This window comes from Chrysochloris asiatica, unplaced genomic scaffold (genome assembly GCF_000296735.1).
Source record: "Chrysochloris asiatica unplaced genomic scaffold, ChrAsi1.0 scaffold00146, whole genome shotgun sequence".
Classification (NCBI taxonomy): Eukaryota; Metazoa; Chordata; class Mammalia; order Afrosoricida; family Chrysochloridae; genus Chrysochloris; species Chrysochloris asiatica.
The window spans coordinates 8,771,064-8,782,621 of record NW_006408664.1 but is presented as its reverse complement, the minus strand read 5'-3'; the positions used below and the strand labels follow the sequence as shown (position 1 = coordinate 8,782,621).

Genomic DNA, 11,558 nt, shown 5'->3' with positions numbered 1-11,558 from the left:
CAGAAACTGGTGTCCTAGTGTGGTGTTGTAGGATAAGAACTGGACTGCTAACCCCACTGTCAGTGGTTCAAACCCATCAGATGTGCCTCAGAAGCCCTATATTGGGTTGTTATGAGACAGAACTGACTAGATGGCACACCACCACCACAACAACAACATAACACAGACTGGTGAACTTTTGGGTACTGTGTAAATTGAAATCACCAATGGCAATATTAAGAAGTGAAAATTTATAGTTAGAAAGAGGGAAGGGGGTCAATTCTTATAAGTACAAAATTTTTATATTCTCTATATGTTATTGTTGTTGTTGTTAAGTGCCATTGAATCGGTTCCAACCCATAGCGACACTGTCTTCGGTTTCTGAGGAGCAGCTAGGGAGCTTGAACCACCAACCTTGTGGTTCAACGTGACTGCAGTCCAGCGCATTAAGTCACAACACACCAGCATTCCACTCTCTATATAATGTGTTTTTCACCTTCAGGGAAATTCTTTAGGCTAGTTTCATGAAAAAACTGCAAAAATGCTATTATGAACATAAGAACATTTATACCTATATAATTTTTTAATAAAAGCTTAGTTTTTTTGGTAGCAACTGAGCATCCCAAACACAAATGTCATTGGATAAGCATCTGGTGTTGGTAATGGCTCCTCTGTTACTTTTCAGTCTGTTAGAAAGCAAAGGCTGTCCACTTTTTAAGTGTCTTCATAAGGTTTCTCCCGATGTGTCATGTGCTAGTGGTGAGGCAGAATTAGATGATCTGTCATTTTGCTCAGAAGCAGCAGAACTTGTGGTTTCAGTATATAAAGAAGAATCAGAGCTTTCTCAATTCTATTCCCGGATCTACTACTTACTGGCTTTGTGGCTTGGGCTTGTTTTAATTTCTCTGTGGTTAAAATGAAATCCCCACAACCTATTTTGCCTTTAGTGTTTAGGACACGATGTGGTCAGGCTATAAATTTATAACTTTTTTTAGTGAAACCTGGGAATAGGCTTAGGTAGTAAAATGGTGAACAAGAGACCTTATAATTTACAGAAGTTTATTAAGAGTCATCCTCTGGAGAATACTACATATTAGTTTTTTATTTCATGACTTTTCTCAACATGGCAGTTAACTTTGATTTGACACCTCAAGATTTAGAGACAGGCTTTCTGAATTCACTTTGAGATACAAGCATCTTGCAACATATAATAAAAGAAAGGCATGCATGGGATATTTTGCTCCAGTTTGAACCAAACTTGTTCAAAACTATAAGTAGTGTAACATACAGAATTAGCCAATCCTAACCTACATTTTATGATCAAAGTATCATGTAAAATAGTGGGTGTTTTAGATGTTAACAGAAATACCACCCATCAAATGAGCATGTAAGAGAATTTATACTTGTGGTATGTTAAGATTAGATAAAAACCTTATTACAAATAGATAATGACTACATCTATCCCTCACAACATTTCAGGCACTGTGTTCCACACACTTCACAGGGATTATCTCATTGAGTTCTTTCATCAAGCCAATGAGAAAGGACTGTTACTATCTTATTTTACAAATGAAAAAACTGGAGTTCAGCGAGATTAGGTGTCACAGCTAAGTTTACAGTATTAACAAATGTTGAGTATTGACTAAACCACAGAATTTAACCACTGTGAGCTGGCTCCCACATAAAGTAAATAAAATGAATAGTATATTTAAAGAACTGTACTGATAAAAGAGCTATTATTTTTTCATAATGCTAGCAAGATAGCATTTGTAAGCCTTCAGCATATCAGGTCCTTTTTTTGAAATTTAAAGAATTTATTGAAGGTCTGAAAAACAATTCCTAAAAGATTGACTTGTCCAGAAACTGTAGCTACATAATGCATTGTGTCTATCATGTTAAAACATGCATTAGACACAAATACAAAAACCATGAAACAAGCCACCGTTAATCAACAATCTCAGCAAGGATAAAATATGCCTAAGGAACAACAGAGATGACTGGCAAAGGATGGGCTCTTTACTTTAAGCACCACCAAAAAAAAAAAAAAGAGAGCACACAAATGGATGTGTGTGTTCAGTTATATACACTGAATTGAACCTTTGGCACTAGGAATCATAGCATTTTGTCATAGAGCATTAATACGTATTATAAATGTGCTTAGTGTCAAAGGAATAGAACCACCAGCATTCAAAAGCAGCTTTGTCAACTACACAGTAAAACACTGTACAGCATGTACGTATGTTTCCCATCATTGAATACACTGGCAGCAATCTTGAACTGTAAAACAAGAGAGAAAAAAAGGAGCTATAACCCCTTTTATTTTCTCTGTTTAAATCAAACAAAAAACAAACATACGTTCATTTTGTTATATGCTAACATTTTTAAAGTACATCATTTGTACAAGAGGACTAAAAACAAAAGCGTGTTTACAATGCAGATGTGATTGAGTGTGCAGTCTCATACAGCCTTCGATGGCACTCAGAAGGAACCATTTCATAATCACTGGCACTAAACAAAGTGGCAGAGTTTTTTGCCAGCTTCTTTAGAAAATCATGAAGATAGTTCAGTGATAAAGCAAGACTCTTCTCATCCAAAGGTGTATAGGCCAGCATTGCTCCAATTCGTACAAATACTCTCAGCAGATGTGGTGCTCCGTACACCTGGGACATGGGTGAACCTGGGTGGTCTGCAAGGATTTCAGCATACTGAGGTCTCAACATTACATTGGAATATTCTTTTATCCCTGCCACAACTTCATTAACAGCATACTCTGTATTATCTGTAGTTCCTCGAGATTTCTTGTAATTTGCATAATCCTCTAGAATGGAATCCACATTCTTCTTGGCAGGAAGATAAAAGATCTGTTTTTGCCTGGTAATTAAATCACAGTCATCAACAAGCCATGGTTTTAGTTCTTCAGGAATCTTTACTTTAACTTCAACTCTGTTCATGAATGTTTCCTCATTTTCAACAGTAGGGTCTACTCTGGCCCTTTTCTTCCGAGGAAGCTGAGGGGTCTCACTGGTACTGCCACCATCTCCATTTCCAGGTGTTTTCTGTTTATTCTTTTTTGTTTTCACTTCAACATTTTTCTGTTGAAGACCAGATGTTTTCTTTCCTGGAGCAGTACCTCTCATCTTCCCCTCTGTATACTGCTCCTGATTGGCTTTTTGAAGTTCTCTCTGTTTCTGCAGATTGGAGTACTCTGCTTTCTGGAACCCATTCATCCCAGCTAGAGGTCAGGAGGGGGTGGTGTACTGAGGGAGCTCCTTCAGAACAGGAAAAAGGGCTACAATATCCTCATGTGTCTTCAAAGATTTTTCAGAGCGCCTGGGCCTCACAGAACTTTTTTCATTCCAACCACTGTAATGTATAAAGTATTTCACTTGTTTGTCCTTTATGGCAACCTTTACACACTTTGCTTCATACAGAAGAGGCCCATGAAAGTATAGCGCTCGCTCACCCTCCTGGAATTTGGGCTTTGGGTCCTGCTTCAGTGCCATTTATAAGTGATTCGCTGCCTCCTCCTTCTCTTACCACCCCAGACTCATATCAGGTACTTTTAATATAGAAAAAATATGAAAGGTATTAGTGAAAACATTAGTCTCTGGTCATGAGGGAGAAGAGGCAAGAATTGCCTCTTTTTTTTTTAGTATGTTAAACTTGTCCTGTTTAGTTGTTAAATAGGACAAGCAGGATCTTTAATCTGTATTCAGTAATTTGTACTTGATCCTATGGGTAGGAGTTAAGCAAAGGCACAGTATCACCAATTTGCATTTTAGGCAAACTCTGTGAGAAAAGGTGAAGAATGGATTAGAGAATGGCAAGACTAGACCCAAGAAGTTCAGTAAGGAGACTAATGAGAAATGGCAGACTAGCTACTGAAAATTGGAAAGGTGATACAGATTTGTTGTTGTTGACGTTGAGTGACATCGAGTCAGTTCCAACTCATAGGAATTCTGTATAGGGTTCCCGAGGAGCAGCTGGTAGTTTAAACTGCCGATCTTGCAGTTCAAAGTGACCTTGCAGTCTCGTGCATTATCCTGTAGTGCCACACCACACAACAGAGATGTTGTTGTTGTTGTTAAGTGCTGTTGAGTTGGTTCCAACTCATAGCAACTCCATATAGTTTCCAAGATGTGGTTGGTGGGTTTGAACTACCAACCTTGCAGTTCAAAATGATCTTAGGGTCCAGTGCATCATCCCACAGTGCCACACCAGGGACCAGGGGACAAAGATGGTGGTGGTGTGCTATGGAGTCGGTTCCAATTCACAGTACAGTGAGCCTGCATAGGGGTTCCGAGGCTATAAATCTTTATGGGAGCAGAAAGCCTTGTCTTTCTCCAACAGAACTGCTGGTAGTTTCAAACTGCAGACCATGAGATTAGCAGCCTGACTCGTAATCACTATGCTACCAGAGCTCCTGGGGATAGAGATAAGTATGGGCATTTAAAAGGCATCAGAGAGAAAGAATTTGACATTATTAAGTTATAAGAAGTTGCTAATGAGGGAAAAGACATCAAGAATGAATCCCAAGGTTCTAACTTATGCAAAATGGTAGATAATGGGGTTTTAAAAATAAAGGAGAAAAATATAGGAAATCTCAGGAGGAAAACTAGGTTTGATTAAGAACATGAGTGTAGCTTTGGTTATGCAATTTTTTAACTACCTTAGAGATACACAAATATAGGGTGTTTTCCTGAGAAATTAGATGTATTAATTTAGCATTTCAGAGTTAGAGCACATGCAGGTGCGGTTACGGCCCATGATAAATCTAAAGTGGTATTATGGTGGTGGTGATGTGCCGTGGAGTCAGTTCTGACTCACAGCGACCCTGTACAGGGTTTTCAAGGCTGTAAATATTTACATGAGTAGAAAGCCTCATCTTTCTCCTGTAGAATGGCTGGACATTTCAAACTGCTGACCTTGAGGTTAGCAGCCTGACTCGTAACCAGCATATATATAAGAAAGGTCATCCACAAGGAAATAATTGTATGACATCAAGTTGATTGTGACTCACAGCAAACTTGGAGGGCAGAGTAGAATTAACCCATAAGGTTCCCTAAGTTGTAATCTTTATGAGAGCAAGTTGCCGGGGCTTTTTTATTGTGGAACTGCTGAGGGGTTCAAACCATCAACCTTTTGGTTAGCAGTCAAGTACTAAATCATTGCACTACCAGTACTCCTTCCATGGAAGTTAAAGGAAGTTGATAGCAAGATAAGGGACAAGAATGAGGGGAAAGAAACTAAGAATTAGGAGAACATACATACATGATAGAACTAATTAACTTGGATTCCTGGTGTGGTGCTATAGGAAAAACACTGGACTGCAATGTCAGTTTGAACTACAAGGTCGGTGGTTTAAATCCACCAACTACTCCTTGGACACCCTATATACAATTGCTATGAGTTGGACCCAACTCAATGACACTTAACAATAACAACAATTAACTTGCGTGTCAAAGCAAGACTTTCAACCAGTTAATTCTAGTTCAAGTTCTTACCCCTGCTAAGAATTTGCATTTCCACTCCAGATATACTGAATCAGAATCTATATTTTAAAAAGATCCCCACAAGGATTGAACGGGAATGAACCAGTTCAAAGTCTGGTCAAAAGTGTGGGAGGTTCCTTATAGGATGGAGGACTAAATGTCTGAAAGGGAATGACAGGAAAAGACATTTATTCCATCCTCAACCTTGAAGTATTGTGTGGACCATTAAGCATTACTGTTTGAGTGGTCTATAAGTAAAGTGGAGGTCTTAAATGAGTCATATTTCAGTACATCAGTTAGATGGAATAACATGAGGGAGTAAGGATGTAGGAGAGTCTGCTAGTTAAGAAATGTGTTTTCAAGTGCATAGTTAAACGGTTTGAGAGGGAGGAGAGGGCTGGGCGTGGCTGGTTTAAGGGAGATGAAGCATAAAACAATATTTGGAAGAGTATGTTGTTGCTATTAAGTCCCTTTGAGTTGGTTCCAACTCATAGTGAGTGACCTTGTAGAGGGTTTCCAAGGAGTGGTTAATGGATTTGAACCACTGACCTTGCAGCTCAAACCGACTTTGTAGTCCAGTGCTTATCCTGCAGCACCATACAGGAAGAGTATATGGGGGAAAGTTACGTTATTTCTTTTACGTTTTAATAGGAGAGCAAGTATAACAACAATGTGAAATACCATTTTCTAAGAATTATACCCAGAGGTCATCTGATGGATTACAAAGGTAGAATATGGGATGATGGATGTTTGGAAGGCAGAAAGTGATACTTTGGTCTCTATGGGTTAAGGACAAAATCTTCAGAGCAGCTTGTACTAAAAGACTGATAAATCCATGAACATACCATTGTATTTTGAGCTTCATTTCTAGTTTGTACCAGTTCTCATGCCTAGAATAGTTTGATATAAAGGATTCAACAATTTAGAAATTGTGTTTATAAACTATCTACAGACTTATAGAAAATTAAAGACCTTCTCAAATGCATATTTTAGTAAATATCTCATCCCCCAATTAAATCATGCCATTTACTGCTTCAGTTTGAATCGCTGGATCTCCATCTCCATTTAGCCTGTTGTTGTTATGTCAAGTCGGTTCTGCCCCATAGCGACCAAATATAAGGTTTCCAAGGAGCGGCTGGTGAGTTTGAACCACTGACTTTGCAGTTCAAACCAACTGTGCAGTCCAACTCATTAACCCACAGTGCCACATTAGTCTAGTTCATGCTTTTTACTGCTAAAAGCAAGCAATATCCACAAAATACTAAGGGTCAAGTTTTGACTGAGTATATCATTCTGCTGCATAATATCAAAGTCATATTCATTTTAGAGGTAAAAAAGCAGTTGGAAACCATTTAGCTTGAGTCCTGATGTGGCGCTGTGGACTAATGCGTCAGATTACAAAAGTCATTTGAACTGCAAGATTGGTGGTTCAAGCTCACCAGCTGCTCCTTGAAAACTCTATACAGGTTCACTATGGGTTGGAATTGACTTGACGGCACTTAACAACAACAACAATGCACAGAAAGATGAAATAACACCATCAGTTGCTCCTCATTTTTGTTTGCTTTTTTAAAGCTACTTTGTAGTGAAGCCTCAAAATCAAAGTAATAATGAAGAAGGATTTTTAATGTATCACTACCTAAAGTAAACATAAAGAAAATATTTACTTTCAAGTCACAGAGAAATAAAAACTTATGTATATTATTTAAAAAATAATCCGAGAACTGTACATCTAGAAATAGTTGAAAGAACAAATAAAATATAATAGCAAATCTAATGTCAAAGTTTGAACACTAACCATCTTCCTTAGTTAGCATCCACCTACCAATAATGTGTACTGAAGTGATGCCTATTTATATTCCATAATAATATTTCTTACAGTTGTATTACCTAATGCTAATAAAAACGCTAACATATCATGTTCCCTACTCTATAAATAAGTTCTGTTTCTTCTCAAATACTAGAAGCCTCGTGAACTAATCCACATATGTTGTTATGAAGATTTTTAAAGTCTAAACTGCTTTAAATTTGTTTCTATTGGCACCTGTACCCTTTGCATATGAGTGTCTTTACCTGCATAGTGATGACTTTTTAATCTTTTTCTCCTTAAAATAACTCAATACTTAGTTGAAGTATTTAATACAGCATACTAAAAATAGAATTCCATATATCTTGGCAGAGTCCCTGTTTAATTCTGAACAGTCCTTAGGGATAAAACATGATGCTATCCATGTAGTTCTAAGAATTGTTCTGACTTCCTTTTGCATTAAATAATTTTTTAAGGGGGAAAATTTTTATTATTTTTCATTTTTTTGTTAGTTACTGTGGTATATATGGAGTGGGGTGAGGGGAGGGAGGGGAAGGTGGAGCACAGGGTAGGGAATAGACACAGGATAGTTTGGGTGCTGGCGGGAGGGGGGCATACATCAGAAGGGGAAGCGGAAAGGGAAAACAAGGCAGATGGAAGAATAGCTAGGCAGGCTTACATGGGCCAAATAGAACAAAAGCAAATAATGATGTAAGCACAACCGTGGAACAACAGGTCTTGTGGATAGAAAGACTGAGGCATGGTTTGAATGAGTAAAAGTGGGGAAATGATGTTAAGATGCTTTGCTGTCTTTTGAATCTTGGTTTTCCTTACCTACTATTGTAAAATAGACACTTGAAGGTGAGAGAGAGGAATAGCCAGAAGAAAGCTTGAAAGTCTGTCCTCAGCCTATAACTGACTGGAATACCTAAAATGTGGCTAGAACTTGCCCAGTGAAGGAGGCTCTCTGCAGAGTCCCTGCATTGAACAAGACCATAGGTGGAATCCTGATCCCCATCCAGAATCTTCTGAGGTGGGACATTTCCACTTGAAAGGGCAAGCACACCAGTCTGGAGCAGCTTATTAATGATGCAATTACAAGATCCATGCCCTCAACAGGGCTCCCCTGAGGGTGAGGTTCCTTACAACTTGGCACATATTAGACTTAGAGCTCCAGGTACCCCTAATTGATGACAGCGACAATCATCTTTTTTTTCCTCTCCTTTTCTGCTGTCAGTCTCTCTCCTTGTATTTCACATTCTTCCTGGTCCACGTTACAATGCTTCACTCAATTCAGAATCCATTGTCAGTGTGCTGAATCCAATGCTGGCTGGTTGAATTCCTAGGCTTTGGAGCTGTAATAGCTCTTGGAGACAGATCTGGAGGATCTGTGCCAGGCAGGTGATGGTGCCGGCTCCAGAGGAACCAGAAGCCGCATTAAAATTTTTTTTTTTTTTTAAATGACTCTGATACCTTTTTTGTAATTTACTGATATGCTTATATTTCAGCTTAAAATTTTCAATGAGGCACTTTCTCTGCAAATTGATACATTTCTCAAATCTGATTAACAAACCTGTCTATATAAGTTTGCTAATATAGAGATATGTGGAAATTCCACAATTTACTACTTATAAATGAATCATTTTATTCTGAAATCATGCAGAAACATTAGCCAACACAAGTAATTGTCATGTCTAAAACAATACTTAATATTACTACTACTAATAATAATAACTAAGGAGCTCTGGTAGCATAGTGGTTACGAATCGGGCTGCGAACCTTAAGGTCAGCGGTTCGAAACTACCAGCCTCTCCGCGGGAGAAAGATGAGTCTTTCTATTCCCGTAAAGATTTACACCCTTGGAAACCCTGTACAGGGTCGCTATGGGTCGGAACTCGACGGCACTTAACAACAACAATAATAATAACTAGAGTCCTGGTGTGGCACTGTGGGTTAATGTGCCAGACTGCAAAGCCATTTGAACTGCAAGGTCGGCAGTTCAAGCTCACCAGCAGCTCTTCGGAAACCCTATACAGTGTTGGTATGGGTCGGAACCGACTCAACGGCAATTAACAAGCTCTGATAGCATAGTGGTTACGAATCGGGCTGTGAGCTGCAAGGTCAGCAGTTCGAAATTACCAGAGGTTCCGTGGGAGAAAGATGAGGTGGTCTGCTCCCGTAAAGATTTATAGCCTCGGAAACCCTGTGAAGGGTTGCTATGAGTCGGAACCGACTCCACGGCACTTAGCAACAAGAACAATAAAGAACACTTACAATAAAGTTCATAATCTACTGTGCTTAGATTCTAACTGCCTGGATGTGAGTTCCACCTCTGTCCCTCATAAACTGAGCCTATTAGGGTCTTTCTACTACACTTCTGAGAATTCCATTTGCCATTCAAAAATCAATAAAAAGAACCAAAAATACACTTAACAGTGATCAGATTAACAACTTCAGGCCACCTACTACTGTGGAAAATACCAGGGGCTTTAAGACGTTTGTGGGAAAATTCCATTATCTTCTCATTTCATCTATTCAAGAACCTTTTTAAGTCTCCTTGTCTTCAGGTTTTGAGAAGATTTGACTATGATAGCACCCTGATTAGTAAATATGAGGGTGATAATTCATTTTATCATTTACTCATTTGGTTAGGCTATGGGTTCAAGTTATTTGCCCAAACAGTAGTCTAGATGTTGCTGTGAAGGTATTCTGTATACGTGACTATCATTTACAATCACATAAACATTTACAATGACTGACTTTGTTGTTGTTAGAATAATCCCTGTGTACAACAGAATGAGACACTTGAGAGATGTCCTGAACCATCCTCACAATTGTTATGTTTGAGTACACTGTTGAGGCCACTTTGAAAATCTGTCTCATTGAAGGTCTTCCTCTTTTTCATTGACCCTCTACTTAACCAGTAGAGTTGTGGTGTCTTGGTGTGGAGTCCTGGTATGGCGTTGTGGGTTAATATGCTGGACCGCAAGGTTGGTTTGAACTGTAAGGTCAGCTGTTCAAGCTCACCAGTCACTCCTTGGAAAGCTTTTATAGGGTTGCTATACAAATTGGGCTGCTAATCTCAAGGTCAGCAGTTTGAAACTACCAGCTGTTCCATGGGAGAAAGATGAGGCTTTCTGTTTCCATAAAGATATATAGTCTCGGAAACCCTGTACAGGCACACCACTACCACCACCATGAGTCAAAACCGACTCAAAGGCACTTGACAACAACAACTACTTAGCCAAACATGATGTCCTTTTCCAGGGACAGGATGACATGTCCAAAGTTCATGAGACAAAGAGTCACCATTTTTGCTTCTCAGGAACATCCTGGTGTATTTCTTTCAAGACAGGTTTTTTTTTTTTTCTGGCAGTTGATGATAATTTCAACATTGTTTGGCAACACTATAATTGAAATGCATCCATTCTTTAAATAAAGAAAATAGCCCCTGATAATATGAGTGGGCCTCATCTAATCAGCTGAGGGTGTTGAGGGCAAAAACTAAGGTTTCCCAAAAAAGACAGAATTCTGTCTCAAGACTACAATATTAACTCTGGATTTTCCAGTCTGCCAGCCTACCCTACAACCTTCAAACTCAAGGCTACAACATCAACTTTGGCTTGAGTTTCCAGCCTGCTGGTATGCCTAGAAATTTCAGACTTCCCAGCCTCACAATGGCATGAGCCAATTGTTTAAAATAAATCACATTAAACACACATAACCTCTTAGGAGCTCTGGTGATATAATGGGTTATATGTCAGGCTGCTAACCACAAGTAGGCAGTTCATATCTACTAGCTACTCCACAAGAGAAAGATGAGGTTTTCTGCTCCTGTGAGATTTGTAGCCTAGGAAACTCTATACTGGGTCATTATGGGTCAGAACTGCCTTATAACTCATAACAATAATAACATGCAATCTCTTAGTGGCTCTCTCCAGTGAACCCTGAACTAACATAGTGAGGAAACAAAAATATGATCATTTTGTTCCCAGTCAGTCTAGACAGAAGTTAGCAACAGTTTTAGTCTCTTTGATGAGAGATTTCTGGAATAAAGCAGTGGCTATTTAGGAGACACATATGGCAAGATGTTTACACTTTGCATTTTTCAAACAAGAACATTTTGGTGCAAATATTTCTATAGATGTATAAGAAACATAAATGACCTATGGAAAAAAATAATTTTAAGTTCATGTTTACAAGAGCATTAGAATTCCACTCACACTTCTTACCATTATAAATGCACCAATAAAATAGGAACCATTTCTTACACTATTTCC

The 11,558-nt window shown here is 38.7% G+C and overlaps 1 protein-coding gene and 1 pseudogene across 1 annotated transcript in view; both read right to left on the bottom strand.

The window, feature by feature from the left end:
* ME1 (malic enzyme 1, NADP(+)-dependent, cytosolic) overlaps nucleotides 1-11,558 on the bottom strand; it is a 215,214-nt gene that overhangs the window by 79,846 nt on the left and 123,810 nt on the right. The gene's annotated exons all lie outside the window — the stretch shown is intronic.
* Nucleotides 2,406-3,482, bottom strand: LOC102838639 (annotated as a pseudogene).